Source organism: Caretta caretta, chromosome 3, assembly GCF_965140235.1.
Source record: "Caretta caretta isolate rCarCar2 chromosome 3, rCarCar1.hap1, whole genome shotgun sequence".
Lineage (NCBI taxonomy): Eukaryota > Metazoa > Chordata > Testudines > Cheloniidae > Caretta > Caretta caretta.
The window spans coordinates 8,223,648-8,246,409 of record NC_134208.1 but is presented as its reverse complement, the minus strand read 5'-3'; the positions used below and the strand labels follow the sequence as shown (position 1 = coordinate 8,246,409).

The 22,762-nt window shown below is 45.6% G+C and overlaps 1 protein-coding gene across 4 annotated transcripts in view; it reads right to left on the bottom strand.

Moving 5' to 3' along the window:
* The window catches only part of EXTL3 (exostosin like glycosyltransferase 3), a 229,728-nt gene that overhangs the window by 183,106 nt on the left and 23,860 nt on the right, over positions 1–22,762 (bottom strand). Inside the window, exon 1 of one of the 4 annotated variants that reach the window (XM_048845822.2) lies at positions 16,085–16,323. The exons of 2 other annotated variants lie outside the window; for them this stretch is intronic. The gene's annotated coding sequence lies outside the window, so the exon portion shown is untranslated. Of the gene's footprint in view, positions 1–16,084; positions 16,324–22,762 lie in introns of those variants that run through there. One more of the 4 variants, XM_075126326.1, reaches the window with a different exon arrangement.

Genomic DNA, 22,762 nt, shown 5'->3' with positions numbered 1-22,762 from the left:
AATACAGTCACAAATTTAATTGACACATTATTTTTCTAACGAGCATCATCAGCATGGAAGCAAGTCCTCTGGAATGGTGGCCGAAGCATGAAGGGGCATAAGAATGTTTAGCATATTTGGCATGTAAATACCTTCCAACACCAGTTACAAAAGTGCCATGCGAACGCCTGTTCTCACTTTCAGGTGACATTGTAATAAGAAGCAGGCAGTAGTATCTCCCATCAATGTAAACAAACTTGTTTGTCTTAGCGATTGGCAGAATAAGAAGTAGGACTGAGTGGACTTGTAGGCTGTAAAGTTTTACACTGTTTTGTAACATAACTGCAGTTATGTAAGCAAAACAAATCTGCATTTGTAAATTACACTTTCACAATAAAGAGATTGCACTACAGTACTTTATGAGGTGAACTGAAAAGTACTATTTCCCTTATCATTTTTACAGTGCAAATATTTGTAATCAAAAATAATAATGTAACGTGACCATTGTGCACTTTGCATACTGTGTTATAATTGAAATCAATATTGAAAATTTAGAAAGACATCCAAAAATATTTAATAAATTTCAATTGGTATTCATTTGTTATAAGTGCGATTAATCGCGATTAATTTTTTAATCATAATTAATTTTTTTGAGTTAATCATGAGTTACCTGCGATGACAGCCCTAAAAAAAAAAAAATTAGATGTTTCACTGAATGTAACTGGGAGCAAAATATGTACTGAGATTTGTACCAACTACATAAAAGAACCCCCCCAGTCCCCAGGCTGTGGGGCCCCTTGACAAACTCTTAGAAAGATCACTCATCCCAACAGACTCAACAGAATGAGGAAGTGAAGTCTTTGTAGGAGCACCATGAGCACCAAGACTTCCAAGCTGCTTTGTGAATTTAAGTGGTGGAAGTTTTTCTGGAGTTTAGCCAGAAATCCAGCATATCTCAGTGGTAGATGGATCTCTTAAAGTACAGCTATTCACATTGTAGGTGGTGAGTTTCTAGTTGAGAGAGAGGACCCTTGGTGAAGGAGTACTAAGATAACAGATTACTCATGGACTAAACTGCAACATCTATTCTGACTGGGGGATCTAGAGTCTCTGCAGCCAGTGGAGAGTCTTCAGAAAGACTGATGGTTGGTCCCCACTGAATTTTCTGCCCACTTTTCTTATCAAAGTGAATGAAGTAAAGGTGGATTCCTGAAAGATCATCCAGGGTAACAAGAAGGCAGCCACGTTCCACACTTGTGGATTCAAAAAGAATTATTTGGGGGAAGTTCTCTAGCCTACGTTATACAGGAAGTCAGACTAGATGATAACAGTGGCCCCAGAATCTGCAAGTCTAAACCAGTGCCGAGAGCAAAAACCTGAGTCTGTCCTATTAGGCCTGGTTGTGAATGTTAACTTGGGGAAGGAGCCATCTGAAACATGATCCTCAAACAGCAGTTCTCAAACTTTAGCAACCCAAGGACCCCCATTTTGATTTAAATTTTTTTGCGGATCCCCTCCCCTGCCCCCCCACTCAGCCCCAGGCCCCACCCTTCCTCTTCCCACCCCTGCCTTTCATCTTCCCTGCCTCTTTCCGCGCCTCCCCCTCTTTCCTCTCCCTCCTGCATTCTGGGGAACAGCTGTTCCAAGGTATGCAGGAGGCACTGGGAGGGAGGGGAAGGAGTTGATCAGCGGGGCCCCCGGACACTATTCCACTCCCTCCCCTCAGCGTGCCCCGTCCCTGCTCCTCCCCCTGCCTCCCAGCACCTCCTGGCATGCAGGAGGTGCTGGTAGGGAGGGGGAGGAGTTGATCAGCAGGGCCCAGGGCCCCTGGAGTATCCTTGCAGACCAGAAACACTACTCTAAAAGATTTTCTGAGTTCCCATTCTGCTACTGGCACTTGGCCAGTTAGTCTTCCCTTGAAGAGGTGCAGTTCTGACTGTGCTGCCTTATTTCTCTAGGCATGACCAAATCCTCCGTCTTCAGAGCTCCTGCTTTCATTCTGCACTGGCGGCTCAAGAAAGCAGCCATGGCGCTTTTGTTGCCTTCTATGGTGGCATTCCAATGGATCTGCAGGAAGAGGCTGTGTTTCTGACAATCCGCAGCCCCCAGGAAGTTGATGCATGTGATGGGAGCAACGATGTGAGAGCCCCCACTTGGACACTCAGGTAATCTGATGAGTCCCGGGGTACTGTGAACATTTCTGCCCCTTTTGTTTGTCTGAGAAGTTGTCCTGGAAGGCCTAAATAATGACTGGCTCCAGAAATAGCAGGCAGGCAGACTGGCTGGCAAAGACTGCTAAAGCCCAGTCATCCTACTTGGAAAATTCCCCAGATGCTGACAAGAGGGGGAGGGGTTACTAGGTCAATGCTGCATGTGGGACTTGGGAACAGGAATAAGCAGCCCTCTAAAGTGCTCCTGCAAGCAACAGCCAATGAGGAAGCACTTGGAGAGAGACTGTGGTTGCTAAATAAAAGCTCCAATTCCACTCAAAAAAGCCTGGTGCAAAAAGAGAAAAACCAGTAAGCCAAATTTTGGAGCGAGAGGAGAGGGAAAAGAATACACAACAGCCTGTAAGAAGCAGTTTTCAGAGATGGCAAAGGAGAAACCACTTTACTGCAGCAAAAGCGTGGCGTTCACACTGGCAGTGCAACTAGTGAGCTCACTGCGAGCATATCTGACACAGAAACAGACTAAGACAGCAGCCAGCAGCGGCAGAGACAAATGCAATTTTGTTATAATGTGCTGAGCGTGTTTAACCTCCCTCCTGCACATCACCCCAACCTGGCTGTAACCCTGTGTACTGCACAGTCACCAAGGAATGGGATTTCGCTAGGCTTTGCTTAACCCTTAGAAGATGGCCACTAAGCATGCTCAGAAATGGTTTTTCAGCTTAACTCTTTGATTTGTAAGTAATTTGCCAAGCCAAGCCAAGGTCTAACTTCCCAGTAAGGGCTATTCACATACATAATATTTTTAAGTGGGGACATGGGGAAAGGTATTTTTGAGTGATTAAAAAAATATACAAGATGAGAATTTTCCCTCAAACTTTCTGAAAATTCCCCTCCGAAATGAGACCAAGAAAAGTTTCAGCCCCCAGAAGAGAATGTTCTGGAGAGTTAGGAGTCTATCAAAGTCCCAATTTAAATGTAACTATAACTTTGCTAACAGAAGAGCTATAATACAATACATATTGTTAGCAAAGGAACAGCCCACAGGTGCTTTTTTTTTTTTTTTTTTAAATGTTTCAATTCTATTCTTTGTGAAGAATATTAGGAGCTGAACTCTGGAAGGAAAGCCAAGCAAAGAATGGTAAGTAAACAGACTTCCACTTCAAGATTGCAATGACTCATTGCAAACAACGAATAGAAAGCAAAATCTGAAAGTAAAAATAATACTCCTTGATTTTTTTTTTTTTAAATGTTAGTTGTAAGTAGTGAGCAGTATCAGAATTCCAAAGCTCACATTACTAGACAAACAATTTAGATCGGAGTACCTGCAACACATGGAATAGATAAATACCGAGCATGAAAAAGTGCACAATGTGTTTGAAATTAACTGAACTCCCAAACTTCCCACCCGCCTCCCCAATGTGTATAAAGAGATGTCTGAATTTGCCACCTAAATTAAGAAACATATTCCATGCAGTTCTCAAAACAGATCTAGTCTGCAATTAAACTTGGGCTGGAATGAAGACATTCCTTTCCATAAATGGGAAATAATGGAGATTACTAATTTCATAGCTCAAAACAGAAGAGCTCATGTGAAAGGATCTCAGAATAGAGTCTTGCAATAAAACAAGTGGACAAGCCTCAGAAGATTTGCACCAATAGCAGACACTTTTGAGACATCTTATTGTCAAACAGATGAACAGTCTTCAAAATGGGTATTTTCTCCTTTTTGTGCTAACTCCAGTTCACATTAATGGGAACTATGCTTGTCTAGCCACAAGAGTACAAACCTCGGTTTTATACAGAAGCATGTGACTGCGGAACAGAATGACAGTGTCCTGCTTTCTGGCACCCTTCATCATTGTACAGAATGACAAACCACTTTTATCCATTCTTTGTGAAAAGTCAGATGTACTGAGCTCCACAGCCCTGCTAAATTACCACTCTGTTGCTGAAAGAAAACTGCCTTTAGAAGCACCACCACATACCTAAATAGGCACTCCTTCTTGCTCCCATTGAAATTAACACCAGCACTGGGACTGACTTAAATGGGAGGAGGACTGGAACACGTCAACTCTTTCCAATGTTAAGATAAAGCTAATTTTTCCACTGTCAATTCATGAACTATGAAAGCAAGTTCTAATTATTCACAGAGGAAGGATGGTTCCGTACTTAGGGAACTAACCTAGGAAATGCAAGTTCAATTCCCTGCTCCACCACAGACTTCCTATATCTCTAAGATAAAGGAAATGGGGAATATATGAGTGTATGTAGGTACCATAGAGGGATACAAAGCTCCCTCTTCACAAGGCACTGCCAAACAAAAATACACACACAATAAAGCTGTTGGTGACACTGGGCACTACACTAGGCACACTGGGCAACGAACCCAGCTGTTGCTTGCCTCGGGCACTCTGTGCCGGCAACAAAGCCTTAACATAATAACCAGCCACCCACGAACCCTTGCTTCAAATCAGTTTTAACAGAGGAAGTTCACTTTACTTCTGTCTATACAAACTGCATTATCTGTGGAATTTGTCCAATAGTTCCCACTTATTACACGAGAGATGGGCACTTCCAGTGGTGACCAAAAGGATTTCTCTGTGTCCATGTGTGTAATATTGATCACAAGGTGCATATCAAAATAGAATTATGATTCTGTTTTGACATATATCTTGTGTTTCCCACTCTGGATCAACTGGATTGTATTTGGAAGGAAGTCAGAGCAGAATCACACTTTACATAATAATTAATTTTGGAAGCTCTTTTGGGGCTTATTTGCCTAAAAGTTGCTACATGAAATGCATGCTCATGCTAACCAATTAAAAACAGTTATCTTCCATCATAAAAATATTTGCTATATCATGGGGAAGAAGAAGTTAGACAACATGATTAAAATAGGACTTTCCTAATCAAGATCAATCAATCAGGTAAGGTACTATTAATATCTATAGCAGGGCTAAAGAGTTTGCTACTGTGCCTGAAGAGCATAAAAGTTTGAGCCTTTAGTGAAAAGCTTTCAGCTACCCATCACCTCCAACTAGATTTCAATTCTAAATACAACTGTCCTTTCCAAACACCTCCACACAGGGACTTGGTACTGTTTCTCAGGGCCATTAACTAAAAATAGAGAGCCAAGAGACCTTAGACACAAGTAATAAGTACCCAAGTGCAACAGAGGAAACAATTAGTGTGTGTTAAATATTATTTCTAATAATTTTCAAGTTATTAATAATATGCATGTAAACTTGGCGTGTCATCCAAGGATCTGAAAGCACTTTACAAACATTGACTAAACTCCAAGCTCTCCTGTAAAATAAAGAGGCATGATACCCTCTTTACACATTCATCAAAAGCAGAATTTTCAGACAACTTGCCAAAGGTTACACAGAATGTCAGTAACAGACTGAAATCGTATCTGAGCAGTGGTTCTCAAAGTTTTCTACTGGTGACCCCTTTCACATAGCAAGCCTCTGAGTGCGACCCCCCCTTATCAATTAGAAACACTTGTAAATATATTTACCACCATTATAAATGCTGGAGGTGAAGCAGGATTTGGGATAGAGGCAGACAGCTCGCAACCCCCAGTTTGAGAACCCCTGTATTTGAGCATGTCAAATCCTAGTGCTCACTAAACAACATTCCTACACACTGTCCCCTAGTCTGTTCCTCCTCATCATCCATTTTATTACATCGCTGGTGCTATTTGATAAACTACGATTTCTTTCCTGCATCACCTGGCAGACCATTCTTATTTTCTTCCACGTTTTTTGTTGTTTCGTGATGAACTGTTGGGAACTATTGGGAAAAGGTTTCTGAAAAGCCAACTGTCAGCTACCCCAGTAATTATTTGCACTGGAAAGTTGCCATTCTCTCTGGCTGGTTTTCCGATAGCTGGATAGTCCTCAGTCCCTACATTAAGATTCAGATACACAAGTTGTGAGGGGGTGATGCATTTACAAGCTCCCAAGGCTTGCCAGAAGAGGTGCCTAAGGAAATGAATAACTACTTGTCCTAAATAATAGATGGCTTTTTTTCATGGTTGCACAGGGGACCACTATCTTCATTAATATTGGAAAATAACGTTGGCCCAGATCACTGTAGCACATTACTGCATTCTGGAAGTCAGCCTTCCCAGTCAATTGGCTCTCTCTACTGCACTACATCATGCGGCTGGCCACCCTATTCCTCAGTGGGAACCATGAACAAATCCAGCGTTCAAACCGGTGTTACATTTTTTTCAGAAGCTGGGCAAAAGTAGTTTCTTACCTGTTAATTACTTCTATATATGCCTAGAGCAGGGGTGGGCAAACTTTCTGGCCCGAGGGCCACATTGGCATTGCAAAACTATATGGAGGGCCGGGTAAGGAAGGCTGTGCCTCCCCAAACAGCCTGGCCCCCACCCCCTATCTGCCCCCTCCCACTTCCCGCCCCCGACAGCCCCCCCTCAGAATCCCTGACCCAGCCAACCCCCCCGCCCCTTGTCCCCTGACCGCCCCCTCCCGGGACCCCCGCCCCTAACTGCCCCTCTGGGACCCCACCCCCTATCTGAACGCCCCTTTCTCCCTGTCCCCTGACTGCCCCGACCCCTATGCACACCCCCGACAGGCCCCCTGGGACTCCCACACTTAACCAACCCCCCCATTCCCCATCCCCTGACCACCACCCCCAAAACCTCCGCCCCATCCAACCGCTCCCTGTCCCCTGACTGCCCTCCCAAACGCCTGACCCATCCAACCCCCCCGCTCCTTGTCCCCTGACTGCCCCAACCCCTATCCACACCCTTGCCCCCTGACAGGCCCCCCGGGACTCCCATGCACTATTCAGCCCCCCCCGACCCATTCCCTGACTGCCCCCCCAAAAAACCTCCGCCCCATCCAACCGCCCCCCCACCCCCTTACCATGCCAGAGCCAGCCACACCGCTCGCAGGAGTGTCGGGCCAGAGCACTGAGGCTGTGGGGGAGGAGCCGGGGGCGAGCCTCCCCAGCCGGGAGCTCAGAAGCCGGGCAGAATAGTCCCGCGGGCCGTAGTTTGCCCACCTCTGGCCTAGAGGGAGCGGTAGGAGCCTACTGACATAGTTCAAAGCAACTGCCCATCACTGTATGTGCACACAGATCCTAAACCCCGCGCACACGGCGAAGCGCCGCACACACAAAAATTTGCACAGAAGCACAATTTGCACAGAAATTTTTTTGCACACATGGCCTGCCAAAAATTGGAGGGAACATTGATGTCCATGTATTCCCCCTCTGTGGTCCCTCAAGAGCACCCACTCCAGGCTTCTCAATTACCACCTCTGCTGGGTAGAGGGACACATCTCTCCTTCCTGTCCTGACTGGAGTTTTTCCAAGCTGCACAGTTACCTGCTTACACTGTGATATTCCCAGCAAACCAGAATGCCCAAATAGGCCGGTGTCTGCATTTTACATTCTCTTTGAAGGCTATACACAGCTGTAATTACCAGCAGTTATAAGTTAACACATAGCTCTTGATAAGCAAGCACATTTATTTTTAAGGCCAAAGCATTACAGAGAAAACATATTAACAGTGATAAAAGAACCTACACGCACACTAATAAGCTTACCTGAGATCATCCCAACTCCAACAAGGGCTCTGATAGGAGTCAGTCTTTCATACCCCACTGAAGGGTTTTTCTGTGGTTATAAGTTCGTAATAGCCTCATATCGTAACTAGCACCCCCCAAGTCTTTCCTTTATTACATGTTGCGCCTTTGATGTTCAGATTCCCTGAACTGATCATCAGCAGATAATGGTCTCCTCCTCAGAGCGTAGCTTCAAAAGGTTGGGGTTTTGCATAATCAGGGGGGGGGAATTTGCATTCACCTCCTCCCATAGATTCCTCAGGAAACCCACTTTACACATATTGTCCCAAAAGACCATTCTTGTCTGCAACATTGTTCAGTACAGTCGTTTGATCATCCAGGCTCACAATAATACGTAACCTTTGCATTTAATACAATGGACGCCAAAGATACTTAAACTTAACTTCAATACGGTTTTCCAAGATTACTGCAGGAAATTCCCATGCCTGTCACACCTACTTTCAGCAGATGGACACGAAAACACCAGTGCTTTCACATCAACAACAACTCTTTATATGCTTTAAGGAGGGCTCTTGGCTCTCAAGCTCCATCACTTTACTGGCTGTCTTAGTGCTTTTAGGCTATAGGGTTCGTTTTCTTTTGTTAGCTAACACTTTCCAGAGTTCACCTGCTAGTCAGCAGTTTCCACTCCACTCCCTCATAGTGCATATGGCACACAACAGGTAAGACAGCAGAAATGCCCAACATCAGTTCCCACCAAATAAGCTCAGATAGTAATTAAATACCCACATGCAATAGCTCTGCAACTCTACCAGGCCCAAAGGTCAACACCAGAGAGAAAGGTAAATAGGTTTTATTTCAAAACACTCCTGTCTAACATTTATACACTGGAGCGAAGGCATATACTACTCCTGGGGGTATTCTGCACCACTGCAAGATGCAGAATTCCCTGCTTTCCCCGCAGAATTTCTGGCCGCCACTGTGGGCCGCTGGACCCTGCAGAGCCCAGCTTGCAGTGAGCAGAGCACCCAGCCTGGCTGGGCTCAAGGCTGCACAGTCTTTGATGTCTTTGATCCTCATTCTCCCAGGGAAGGGAGAGGGTCTGGGAGACCCAGCCAGATATGTGAAAGGATGAGGAAGGGCACGGCCACACTATACCATGTCCCCCGGCGGGACAGTAAAGAAGTTGGGGGGAGTAAAAGATCTGGGGGTGCTGGTGTGTGGGCTGGGGGCTGCCCAACGCCTGGGCTCTGTGGTGACGGGGGTCCCCACGGCTGGGCTCTGTGGGGAAGGAGGATGCTGGGGTCTGGGCTGGAGGGTGCCCCACAGCTGGGCTCTGGGAGTACAGGTGTTTGGGGTCTGGGGGCCTTCACAGCCCCCTCCAGTACCCCCCAACTTAAACTGGGCTGTTATAGGGGTTCCTTGAACTCTCTACTCCTGGGGAAATGTTTTTTGCTGTTGTCTGTATTGTTGACATACTTGTTGACAGGTATTTTGAAATAAATTACCAAAATAATTGAAACTGGAGAGAGTATATTGTATTATTATGACACATAAAATATGCAGAATTTGGCAGAATTTTAAAATATTGTGCACAGATTTAAAAAAAAAAAACCTGCGGAGAATTCCCCCAGGAGTAATATACACAAAAGCCTCTCTTGTGCTCTGTTTCATTTCATTGATTGTACTTCTGACGTATGGGGGTGTGTCTTCCAGTTCATAACTGCGGCATACTAATGAGAAAGTGGGATGGAAGCTAGACTTGCCATTACTCATACTGTTTTTATTCTGCACTGAAACAGAGGGCTCCAGTCCACAAAGCACAATACCAAACCTGTATCTTTCACCAATTTGACTGCGACTTGTGGATGCTCAACACCTCTTAAAATCAGGCCCAGGTCTCTCAAATTGGGCCCCAAGTTTAGAGCACACTTTTGGACATTTTGGCAGAGATAACCTTCCTAAAAATTGATTAATAGATGATGGTTTTATTGGCATATATTTGAGAAGACCACATAACTTCCAAATGGCATAAATCAACTGGTAGAGCACATAGACAGGCAAATACATAATGAGAAGAGAGTCTGTCCTACAGGATCAGGTCAGAGCAAGCACCTGAGGAAACAAAATGATATATGCATTGAAATGAACTGCAGGCTACCTGTACTGCTAGCACATCCAAGACCAAAACCACCAGGAAGGGTTCCGGGGATATATGTGAAACAGACAGTTCAGAATAAAAACTCTGTACTTATTATGAAATATAATTGTTCCATGGAAGACCAAAGGGCCACAACTGACTAGCAATGCTGCTTTCTTAACAGTAATAAAGGGCAGGGAAACACTGTATTTCACTCAGCTTTAACCAGTAAGAGAGAGAGGTCAGTTTCACTTTGTGGACTTATTGATCATGTCAGTACAACTCTGAGAATTGGGATTGCTGGTTATCTACAAAAAGAAAAGGAGTACTTGTGGCACCTTATCTACAGTTAGCTGCAAAAGCCAGCAGAGGGAGCACAACATCTAGGCAGATGTTATATAAATACTGGATATTTTAATACTGTTATATAAATACTGGATACTTTGTTCTCAAATAAGTGTTGGATTTTAAAAATTGAGATACTGGAATCTATAGGACATTCCCTACAAAATTATAGCAATTTGAAAGCAAGTCAAATATTAGGCTTAAACTACTCAATATCCCTTCAACATTTTCAGAGGTAAATCCATTTGCAATAGATTAGTCAGGCCACTAAACCTCTCTGGCTGGCAACAGACTTCAATTAACTAATAGCAACAATTTATCAAAATGGAATTTCAATTTGCACTTCGCAATTGGCACCGTGTCTGCTGTGAAATAACATCAGTTTACCTGGTCAGCCAGCACTCAGCGCTTTTTATTCCTACACAGTTTGGGGATTGATTATCTGTAAGCAGCAGAGCTGTACACGCTGCTGCTTTTACCCATCCTAACAAACCCCAGAACTCATTGGCTTTGCACCTGTTTTCCAAACAACATCTAACTCATTTGTGTGACAAGCAGCAGTGTGAAGCTGAGCTGCAAAAGCCAAACTCAATCATGGCAACCACCATGAAACAGCAGTATAAAATCACAACTAAACACTACGTGCTCTTCAACATTTAGAAAGGACTGCATGTGTGCATGCATGTATGTTGCTTTCCCAGTCAAATAAGCAAGTGTAAAATATACCCAGAAAGCAAATTACATGCAACTGTCCTGCAATTCATTTACATCACAGTAGCACCCAAAGACTCCAGTCAGGGTCAGCACCCCATCCTATAAGGATCTGTCCAAACACATCTACTAGAATTCTTTTAGGGGTCAACAAGCATGTGGACAAGGGTGATCCAGTGGATATAGTGTAATTAGATTTTCAGAAAGCCTTTGGTAAGGTCCCTCACCAAAGCTCATAAGCAAAGGAAGCTGTCATGGGATAAGAGGGAAGGTCCTCTCCTGTATCAGTAACTGGTTAAAGAAACAAAGGGTAGGAATAAATGGTAAGTTTTCAGAATGGAGAGAGGTAAATAGTGGTATTGCCAGTGGTGGGACCAGTACTATTCAACATATTAATAAATAATCTTGAAAAACGGGTGAACAGTGAGGTGGCAAAATTTGCAGATGATACGAAACCACTCAAACGAGTTAAGTCCAAAGTAGGCTGTGAAGAGTTACAAAGGGATCTCACAAAACTACGTGGGTGGGCAACAAAATGGCAGGTGAAATTCAAATATTGATAAATGCAAAGTAATGCACATTGGAAAGCACTATCCCAACTATACATATAAAATGATGGGGTCTAAATTAGCTGTTATCAGTCAAGAATGAGATCTTGGAATCATTGTAGATAGCTCTCTGAAAACATCCACTCAGTGTGCAGCAGCAGTCAAAAAAGCAAACAGAATGTTGGGAATCATTAGGAAAGGGATAGATAATAAGACAGAAAGTATCATATTGCCTCTATATAAATCCATGGTACACCCATATCTTGAATACTGCGTGCAGATCTGGTCGCCCCATCTCAAAAGAGATATTAGAATTGGAAAACGTTCAGAAAAGGGCAACAAAAATTATTAGGGGGATGGAACTGCTTCCATATGAGGAGAGATTAATAAAACTGGGATTTTTCATCTCGGAAAAGAGATGACTAAGGGGGGAGATGATAGAGGTTTATAAAATCATGGCTGATGTGAAGAAAGTAAATAAGGAAGTGTTATTTACTCCTTCTCATAACAGAAGAACTAGGGATCACCAAATGAAATTAACAGGCAGCAGGTTTAAAACAAGCAAAAGGAAGTATTTCTTCACACAACACACAGTGAGCCTGTGGGACTCTTTGCTAGAGGATGTTGTGAAGGCCAAGACCATAACAAGGTCCACCAATGGCTATTACCCAAGATGGGCAGGGATGGTGTCCCTAGCCCCTGTTTGCCAGAAGCTGGGAATGGGCGATAGGGGAAGGATCACTTGATGATTACCTGTTATTATGAGTAAGGGAATGCAGAAAGATGGTGGTGGGCATCAAGAGCAAGGAGACAGGGCTCAAACGCTACAATGGTAACCATGGTATAAGAATCTATATAGAATAGAATGAGACTGGCACCAGAGAGCACTTGGGAAAGGAACAGACAGACAATTAGCAAAGAGTAAAAGGCTCAAAGTTGTGAAATGCAGAGTCTGATGATATCACTGGTTCCCTGAGCCTGAAAGGGTCAGGTTGGGGTGGGAGGTAGCGTGGTCCCTGAACTGCATTTCCACCCATGCTGCTGCTGCCCCTAGAGCTTGCCAAGCAAAGGCCTCATTGCCCAACATTCAATTCATTGTCTTCACTGTCCTGGAGAGTCATACTTAAAAGAATTCCAGCAATAGCAAAACTCCCATTCCCCACCCCATTTTAGTAGCTCAAAGACACTCCTTCCTTTTTATTTTTTGTTGTGTGAATGAGCCCTGTGGGTCAAGACAACTCAAGAGATCACTCTGTTTCCCTTTAGCTTGTGCATTTGGTTATTCCACTCCACCTCTACGACACAGACTCCCACATGCAAAACAAAAATTCTTAACATTCTCCCCCTTCCAAAGTTAGGCTGTTTCAGAAAATTATTTTGAACATCTCCTTTGCAATGAGATATTGGGAAGTTCAAATCAAGGACCGTCTTGGCACAATAGTTCAGCTGCCAGAAGAATTTGGCTGTTCTCTGCTGAACTCAAGGCAGTCAATTACCCCAGTTCCAGGCTCTCTAACACTGAGCTGAACCGATGTAAACTCTAGCTCTTGGCGTGAAGAACGGAAGAGGAGAGACACAGCAGAGCCTTAACTGAATACTGATAAAGCTGCATGTAGTGATGGGACTGTCAAACTCTTTATCAGTGTTTTAAAAAAAAAAAAGAGGAGCACTCTAAATTTCCTCCTCCAGCAGATTTAATACCAAGATAAATTAACCACTACTCCCACTCAGAAATACTTTGTAAATACAACATCCCGCATTTTTGTGCCTTTGCGTATCAGAATAGTTAAGACTCATTCATTTAATATTGATTTTACCAAACAGGGAAAATAGCCTATGATTACCCAGTAATGAACAAACACTGACTGTGTATAAAAACCATGGCCCCTGCCCTGAGAACCTGACAGTCTTAAAGAGACTTGCAACACAAATCCACAAACCAAAATATATTGTTGATGATTCTGTCTCAGGCCCCAGTCTTGTAAATGCTTACACAAACACCCTTTTTCACATGTGCGTACAGGTGTGCAAAATCAGGTCCTTAAAACAGATATTTTTTTTTAAATGGGAGAGCAACAGCAATGCAGGATAGCAAGTTATTTAGATCTCTTGACACACACACACAGTTACTAGATTTACCCAAAAAGGAAATTTTAGAGCTGAGATACCTTACTGAGATATGTAAGTACATACTGTACCAGCAGTGTTGAAAAAGATTCAGATGGCACTAACCAGATCTTTGAATTTTAGCATACACAAGACACGTTTTTTGTTGTTGTTTCTGGTCATAATTTTAGAGAAACAAGCAGTTCTGGAAGGTATGGTTTTGTTCCTCAGCTGTTTGGCCTGGTCTCGCTGTTCCATGATGACATAACTTGGCTAGCAGTTTCCCCAATGGTACCAGTTTCCCCAACTGAGACCTTGAGGATGTAGCCAATTTCCAATCTTTACTATTCAACTATGCAGGCATCTGAGTTGCCACAGTTGGTTAGGGCCAGAGTAACTAGCCAACAGCAACACATGAGCACTGCACCAGTAAGATTCATGGATTAAGTCAAGACTACCGGTGGTATTATGTTATAATATGAAGTATACAATCTCCTAAAGCCCTTGTATAAGGAGAAGGATTAGGGGGATGGACAAATTCTCCTATGAAGAGAAATTAAAAAGATTGGGATTACGTATTCGCAAAAAGAAAAGGAGTACTTATGGCACCTTAGAGACTAACCAATTTATTTGAGCATAAGCTTTCGTGAGCTACAGCTCACTTCTGTAGCTCACGAAAGCTTATGCTCAAATAAATTGGTTAGTCTCTAAGGTGCCACAAGTACTCCTTTTCTTTTTGCGAATACAGACTAACACGGCTGTTACTCTGAAACCGGTCTAGAGAAGGTAGATCAGGAGCTTTTGTGCTTCCAGTCTCATAACACAAGAGCAAGGGGACATTCAATATCAATAAAAGGAAATACTTTTTCATAACAGGTTATTAGACTGCAAAACTTATTGAAACAAGAAGTAGACGAGACCAAGAATTTAGCAAGTTTCAGAGAGAGATTGAACAATTAGATGGATAAGAATATGGGCTATCACCAGCAGGAGAGTGAATTTGTGTGGGGGGGTGGAGGGTGAGAAAACCTGGATTTGTGCTGGAAATGGCCCACCTGATGATCACTTTAGATAAGCTATTACCAGCAGGACAGTGGGGTGGGAGGAGGTATTATTTCATATTCTCTGTGTATATATAAAGTCTGCTGCAGTTTCCACAGTATGCATCCGATGAAGTGAGCTGTAGCTCACGAAAGCTCATGCTCAAATAAATTGGTTAGTCTCTAAGGTGCCACAAGTACTCCTTTTCTTTTAACAAGAATATGACTATCCAGAGTTATAAATGTTATTGCAAACAAAATCTCTAGAAGGGATATTAAACCTCATGTTTTAGGTCTTAAACCAATCTCTATTAGAGATCAGAATATAACCTAACATTGGGGGCAGATTATCCCACATATACCCACTGGAGGTTAACAACGCCTTCCTCTGCAACAGCTGGCACTGGCCTCTGTCAGGATATTGGACTACATGGATCTCAGGTCTGGTCCAGTCTGGCAATACCTACGTTCCTGTCTTCTTATAGGCACATTTTTTTAATTTAAAAATAAACCTATAAAAGTAACAGGGAGATGCCTATGAGTACCAGTCACAAAAGCTGGATGCACCAGTAGAAGGAGCAAAGGCTAGTAATCAGAGTGCCATCCAGCAGAAACCAGTGCACTGCATAACTGAGTCCAGCACACAGGGAGATGACGTACTTGGAGACACAAAACGCAGAAGACCCAAAGCACATCACAGTCTTGGTCCATCCACCTCCTCAATCCCACCCCCATCAGAACCCTGAGCGCTGGCAGAGCCCCCAACCCTTCCACAGCAGGACTCCCCAATTAGTTCTGATGCAGGACCCCCATCCCTATTGGGTTCCCCAGGCCCGATACTGCCTCTCCTCCCCTTGGTACGACTACAGCTCCTACCCATGAGAGCCTGAACCCCTGCCCCGCACACACACACACACACGCCCCCCCATCAGGGTCACTGACCCCGATCCCCACACACAACAATACACGTCCCCGTCCATCAGGCTCCCTAACCCTGATCACCCACCCACCTCCATGCACCCCCCCCCCATCAAGGTGCTGGACACCTCCACCACCACCACGCACGCACCCACCCCATCAGGGTCCCTGACCCCCTCCCCCCCCCCACGTGACCCCCCTTCAGGGTCCCTGACCCCTCCCACCCCCACAAACACATCCACACATGCAAGGGTCCCTGACCCCGACACGTACCCCTCCCCCATCACGGTGTTTGCCCCCCCCCGCGCTCACACACCCCCCCCCATCCCTATTGCCCCGCCCTCCCAGCAGGGCCCTGGTGCTGCCCCGCCCTCCAACGACGCCCCCCAAGACTGTACCACTCGGCGGCGGCGGCGGACAACCCATCTCCAAGCTCTTGGCTGCCCCCCCATTGGCCCCTCAGGCTCCCCGCATCCCCATCGGCTCCTATCCCAGGCTAACAGGACACAGTCGCTTTGCACCGCATGCCTCCCCCCTCCCCAGTACATGGTATGATCCTTCCTACCTCCTGCGCCTCCACGCAGCCCTCCTCTGGGAGGCGCCGTCCTGGGCTTCACCCCGCCGCCGCCGCCGCCCTCGGACGGGGGGGGGGGAGCCGTAGCTGCGGCCTTCGCCTCCGTCCGTTCGAGCCTGCTCCCCCCCCCCCCGGTCCAGGCACAGTTGGTTTGTTCCAAGAAGCCGGCCGGTCTCCTCCACCTCCCCTAAACCGCAGGATCACACACGTCTTCGGCCATTTCCGATCGCGGAGCGGAAATTAACGACACTAGCCGAGGCCGTACGGAAGTAGCCGAAGCGGTGAGGGAAAACACCGAAAGGAGCAGGGGGGCCCACGCGTAGGAGGACGCGGGTCTGTTCCGGAAACTGACGAAAACTGTCGAAGTTCCGAAGCGTTCCTCGGCCCCTCGTGGAGGGGGAGGGATGGCAGCAGCAGCGGCGGCGGCGGCTGATACCCTCACTGCGCAGCCGCAGTGGGTGGCGGCGCCCAAGTCCCTTCCCAGCCAGGGGACTGGCCTCACAGCCAGACGCTGCCCCCTCCCCCACCACTGCCCCCGGCCCTCCTCGTGACCCTGCCCCCCAAGAGCCCCATCCCCCCTCATCACCGCCCCTGCTCCCCCCCCCCCGCCTGTCTGCTCCCCTGCCCACCCCAGGGCTCCCCCTTGGGGTTCCTCAGGAGCCAGGCTGGGGGGCTTCTGGCCCTGCCCTGCCCCGGTCAACAGCCCCTGCGTTTTCTACTGGGGGCTGTCCCGCTGCCAGCCCCAGGCCCTGGCAGATGAATGGACCAAAAGGCCCCACCCGGGGAGGACAGAGAAGTTAATCTTTCTACAACGACGACGACGACTTAAGTTCTCGTGTGGTCGTCACAGGGCCCGAGAAACCGAGATTCCCACCCAATACCAGGGAACGTACAGTGACCCCCACGCACCCAGGTTCCTCTGTGGGGGGGCATTAGCATTCCCTAATCATGTAGGTGCTATTACTCGCCCCCTGCCATCTGGGCTGATCCTGGGGATGGAAGCGGGGACCTCCAGAGCGAAACACCACGCATTGCTCTAGTCTGAGCTCCAGAGCCAGGCCCCTACACAGACTTACTCTGTGGATCAGGCACGCACCAGGATGCTTAGCACACTCACTGCCTGGTGGATTATGGTCAGGCGGACAACCTCCCTTCCACCCCCCCCCCCAATTTTACCCTTCAAACATTGACCTAAAGCCTCAGTGCCATGATTACTGCATAGAAGGGTTGCCAACTTTCTTCTCACACAAAACCCAACACCCTTGCCCCCCCATCCTCCAATGCCACACCCATGCCCCACCCCTACTCACTCCATCCCCCCTCCCTCCATCTCTTGCTCTCCCCACTCCCGCTCATTTTCACCCAGCTGGCTCAGGGAGCTGGGAGGCGGGAGGTGCGCGCTCTGGGGCAGAGCCAGGGATGAGGGGTTTGGGGTGCAGGAGGGGGCTCCAGGCTGGGGGGTGCAGCTGAGGGATTCGGAGTACGGGAGGGGGCTCTGGGCTGCGGCAGGGGGTTGGGGTGTGGGAGGAGGTATGGGCTCTGGGCTGGGGGTGCAGGTTCAGGGGTGTGGCCAGAAATTAGGTGTTCAGGGTGTGGGAGGGGGCTCTGGGCTGGGGCAGGGTGTTGGGGAATGGGGGGGTGCGAGGGCTCTGGCTGGGGGTGCAGACTGGGTTGGAGCTGGGAATGAGGGGTTTGGGGTGCAGGAGGGTGCTTCAGGCTGGGACTGAGGGGTTTGGAGGGCAGGAGGGGGATAAGGACTGGAGCAGGAGGTTGGGGCACAGGGAGGAGTGAGGGCTCCGGCTGGGGGGTGCAGGCTCTGGGGTGGGAAACCTTTTTTCTGTCATGGGCCACTGACCCACAGAAAAAAAAATCAATCATGGGCCACTCACTCGCCAGGGAGGTGTGGAGGCTCAGGGCTTTCCCCCCCGGCAATGGGGCGAGTTGGTTAAGGAGCAATTCTTAACCAACAAGGATCCATTCTGAGATTTCTATCCTAAGTCATTCAGTCACCATGCACTTCTGTAACACTTTACAAAATGATGGTCATGTGCCATCACTGGTCTACATCATGAATGGTGTTCCAGACTTCTGGGGAGGTTATCACATGTTGCAGTATCCCATGAAGGATGGTCTTGTTGCATCATTAAAAAGGATGTAATGAAAAACACTGCAACAGCCCTGGACTGTCTGCAAACCCTACTTGCAAGATCTAAAGCACACCACTGGACTCATCTTCACTAGCAAGCTAGGTTGTGTTAAGCTTCAACCAGAAGGAGTCATGTTAACATGATGTTAAACATACCTTTACAGACACTGTAAATAAGGACATGTCATGTTTAACACAACAGCAGGTTGTGGGTAAACCTTATTAAAAATCAGGATAATCGTGCAAATTTTAGGACAGGTGGCAATCCTTCAGGAGGATGAAAACAGAGCACAGGGGTTGGGGAATAAGGACAGAATGTTGAGGGGGGGACTAAAGATGGAATCCACCTTTTATGCAAGAAGGGTTTGCAAAACTAGGTTATGCCTGTCTGTACAGAGATTCAGTACTTTTTTTTTTTTTTTTTTTACAGGCCTCATGCATTTAAATATTAATTACATATTATAGAATATACCTTTGGTGTCTCTTGAAAGGCTCTCACACCCATTGGAATCAAATCTCTCACCCCAGAACATATACATTGACAGATCTGTTCAGAAAGGGACGCTTGATCATATTGTAAAAGATTAGGGTTTTACCTGTTCAAAAGGGGTAGGCTGACAACTGCAGTTAGCAAATTTCTAACCGTAACACAATGGAAATCTCTTGGAGTCCTAACAACAGGACACAGAAATTATTCATTGAAAATGTATAATCTGAAGAGGGTAGGCCCAATTTTCCACTGCCTTGCACTTTTATAGTCATTTACATGTGCGCAAAATGGTGGTAAAATGCAATCAAATCAAATTCTCCATTCATGCCAATAGTACTGTTTTACACTCACTTTCCACCAGTGTAAACAACTACAGCAGGTGGAAGGCTCACTATTGGTTATGTGGTATGAAGTTCATTCTCACGAATGGGGAGCATGCTGCACAGAGGAAGGGACAGAAGACGTATTGCAGGTTTAAAAGTTCTCGGAAATTGTACATCATCACATTTTCCAGAAAGAAGACAACAGATGATGACAGCATTACAAGTTACCTAGACAAGATGTCACCCAGGCTAATGAACACACCCACACATCCTCTCTTGGGCACATACACACCCTTTTGTCTGTACGCACTCTTTCCCACCACCTTTACCCTATTCTTAAGCATATCCACCACAGCATTTGCAATATACTTACCGTTTTTAAAACAAGAGTTGTTCAGTGACTGTACAGCATGTAAAATTTTGAATACACTTTGCAAAACTTGTATGCAGTATCTGAAACTTTTTCAAATAGTTAATGAATACAAGAGGTTCAAAGTAAGCTTCCAAAAGAGGATTACACCTTTATATGAACGTACATTTTTACCCTGTATAAGTGATATTATCCATCGTGCTTCAAAGCAGAGGCCATCCACTAACTGGCTGGAGAAGGAAGAAATTTCCCCTCGAATCTGTTTAGTTCATAACTGTCCAAAACCAAAGATTATAGCATAGTCCATTGAATGATCTGGTACAGCAATTCTTCCATACTTACCATGCTTTTGGAACTCCCCTCTTCCCACTTTGTGAAGCTAGGCAGCTTCAAAGTGCCTTACAAAAATAATCAATCCATCCCCAGGACGTCTCTGTGACTTAGGTAGATGCTACTAGCATTTTACAAAAGGAGAAACTGAGGCAGAGAGATTTCTCAAGCCCACAGAGGGAGGATGTGACAGAGCAGGGATCAGAAGGCAGGAGTTTATTATTTGTATTGCCGCAACAGCTAGGGGCCCCAGTCGTGGGCCAGATCCCCATTGTGTGAGGCGCTGTACAGACAAAACGAAAAGTGATCCCTGCCCCAACGATTTTACAATCTGGCTCTCAATGCTATGCTATGCTATGCTCAGTTCATGCTTCTCTCTCATGAAATTCCCTCACTGATAACAATCCTTTCTGGACTTAGCAGAGAAGGAAAAAGAAGTGGAGAACTGATCTCCCAAGCCCCCGAAGAAACAGTGAGCTTTCAGGAAAAGCAGGCAGCTTGGCAAATCTCTCCTTTCCTTCATTAAGTTCTGCCAAGATTATTATGTACATTTCATTTAGGGAAGAGCAGCTCTGGTTTAGTTCTCTTATCATTTTTATCCCTATTAAGACATCAGTACTTCCAATCCATCCGGAGGGAACTCTCTGCTCTGACCTCCCCCACAGTGCAGAGCTGCTGCTCATCTGCCTCACGCACAGGGAAAGGACATCAGCACCATTTCAAGTACACCTCTCTAATAAAGATAGTGGCATGGTGACGTATCCCCAGCTCTCACTCCTTTCCACTTTCACAGCTATTGGTTTCATTCCCTTTACCCAGCAGTATTCACAAGATTTCACCTAAAAACTGTATGCAATTGGGTGAAGGGTTCCATCAGTGATTAAAAAAAAGGGGGGTTAAAATTCAGTGCAGGGGTCCTATTAGCACCTTTTCTAACCTAAAACAAATCTTTTGATCTTGCTAATTGTTTTTGTTTGTTTGTTTAAACTAAAGCTACCTTTGTGCTGGGAACCTTTCTCGTCTGCCTGGAAGTGAACCTGGGATTGAGAGTTGCAGTTTCTGATGGGATGATCCCCCTCTCCTTTCTTGTATTCCAACTCCATCCATTTTACCTCTCTGCCTTTCCCATGGCCAGATCTCTCCCATCTCATTTACTTCTAAGCATTTCTCACATCTAACGTACTGGTGTTTCCTCCCCACTGGAAAGCACATCAAGTTACTCTGAGTGGCTATTTAGAAGATCTGAAACAGGCCAGTGCTACAGATTCTTGGCACTATCCCACAGCCTGAGATGAACCCTGAAAAGCATCTGTCGCTCTCCAAGGCAGCAGCAATCAAAGTTTTCACCCCCTTCCTCCACTACAATAGCCATTATGTTGGTCTCTTTCCTATCATTTTAATTGATTCTGTGTTTTTAAAACTTGCCTTCTTTCAGAAGAGATAGCACCCAGGCCGTGACCATTTGTGCGTATTAAAAGATCTCATGGTATGTTTGCAGGTAGCTGTCTTAACTGCAGTTTGTGGTATTGGATCTCTCAGTCTTCAGCCAGGCTGCTCAGTACTTGCATAGGAAGCCTCTAAAGAAAACCCAGGGTGCTGCAGGAAACGATAAGGGAACTAAATAGGTAATATGCATCCCTCAATCATTACAGAAACCAGTGCCTCAGCATGATGCTCGGGAGCACTGTGCTGCTGAACTCTGGATCCTGCTGAGATCCTGAATATTTCTGGCCATTAAGAATCCCTTGGCACTCTTCACAAAAAAGAAGTGTTAATCTGGTGTCCTGACCAAATTCTAATTTAGGTAATTACATTCTATTGAAATTCCCATGGTAGTTGTTAAGGGATACGGGTTTTTCTTTACTTCATTCTGTGTGGTGGCGCAGTATGCATGATCGGAACAGCTGCCAGGTTTTGCAGAATATGAACCACCATTTCAGTGGTTGATGAAGGGATCCCCTGGTCAGGAAAGGTACCATATAAAGTTAAGTATTTTAACAGCACAAAGTCATCACTGCCCAAAAAAACAACACAGTAAGGTCCAGAGGGCAGGGAAACACCGAATGACAATATCTATACCATGCTGGAAAAAGTAAATATAAAAAGTCGTTGGAAATTGGAACGTCTCAGAGCCACAGGTGTAATGGAATGCAGTCTTTTCCCTCCCAGCTTCCAATTCAGACTTATGGCCTCACCCAACACAGAGCTTGGGCTGCAATCCAAAGAACGAGGAAGTGGAATTGTAAATGAGGCACATGGGAATCCTGATCAAGTCCACAAAACATGGAATGTTTACAAGACATGAAAGTTTTTGCTAACACTCTTAGATGCTAAAGAATACTGCCGGTTAGTAAAGATGGGTGGAGAAGAGAAATAAATGTTCCTTGTTAACAGAGACACCGATATGCAGTGAAGCTTCTGTCTCCTACTGTACCTGGTGATTTGAAGATGGAAAATCAAGAGATAATAGTCTGGAAAGAAGGTTTTACTTTAAAGCTAAATACTGAGGGTCACAGGAAAAGTATATCACATCACATTGTCGCACAAGTCATTAACAATTAATATTACATTGTACATAACTCCAATAAGCTACTTTATTATGTTGTATTTACATAACTGCACTGAGATAGTATCTTAATGAGAGCCACAATGCTTAAAAGGGTAATTTTCATACTGAAGCAATTAAATAAGCAAAAACGGATTAGAAGGGTGGTCAGAAGTAAGCCGTGAGGGACGAGATGTCTCAGGAGATTGGTAATGTAATATAGATCTTTTCTCCTGTGCCCCAGGTCACTAGCAACTGAAAGTTGTTACCACCTGACCATTGTATGGTGGCCTTTCTAGTAGACAAATATACCCGATCACAACTGGCCACCTCATGGCAGTCTCAGAGAAGCTAAATGACTGACTGTCACTAGACCATGAAGACTGAACTACTTCTCACTCCCAGATATGGACCCTCTACTATGCCCACCCAGGTCTTACTGGGAGGAAATGGTTTGTGGTGGAT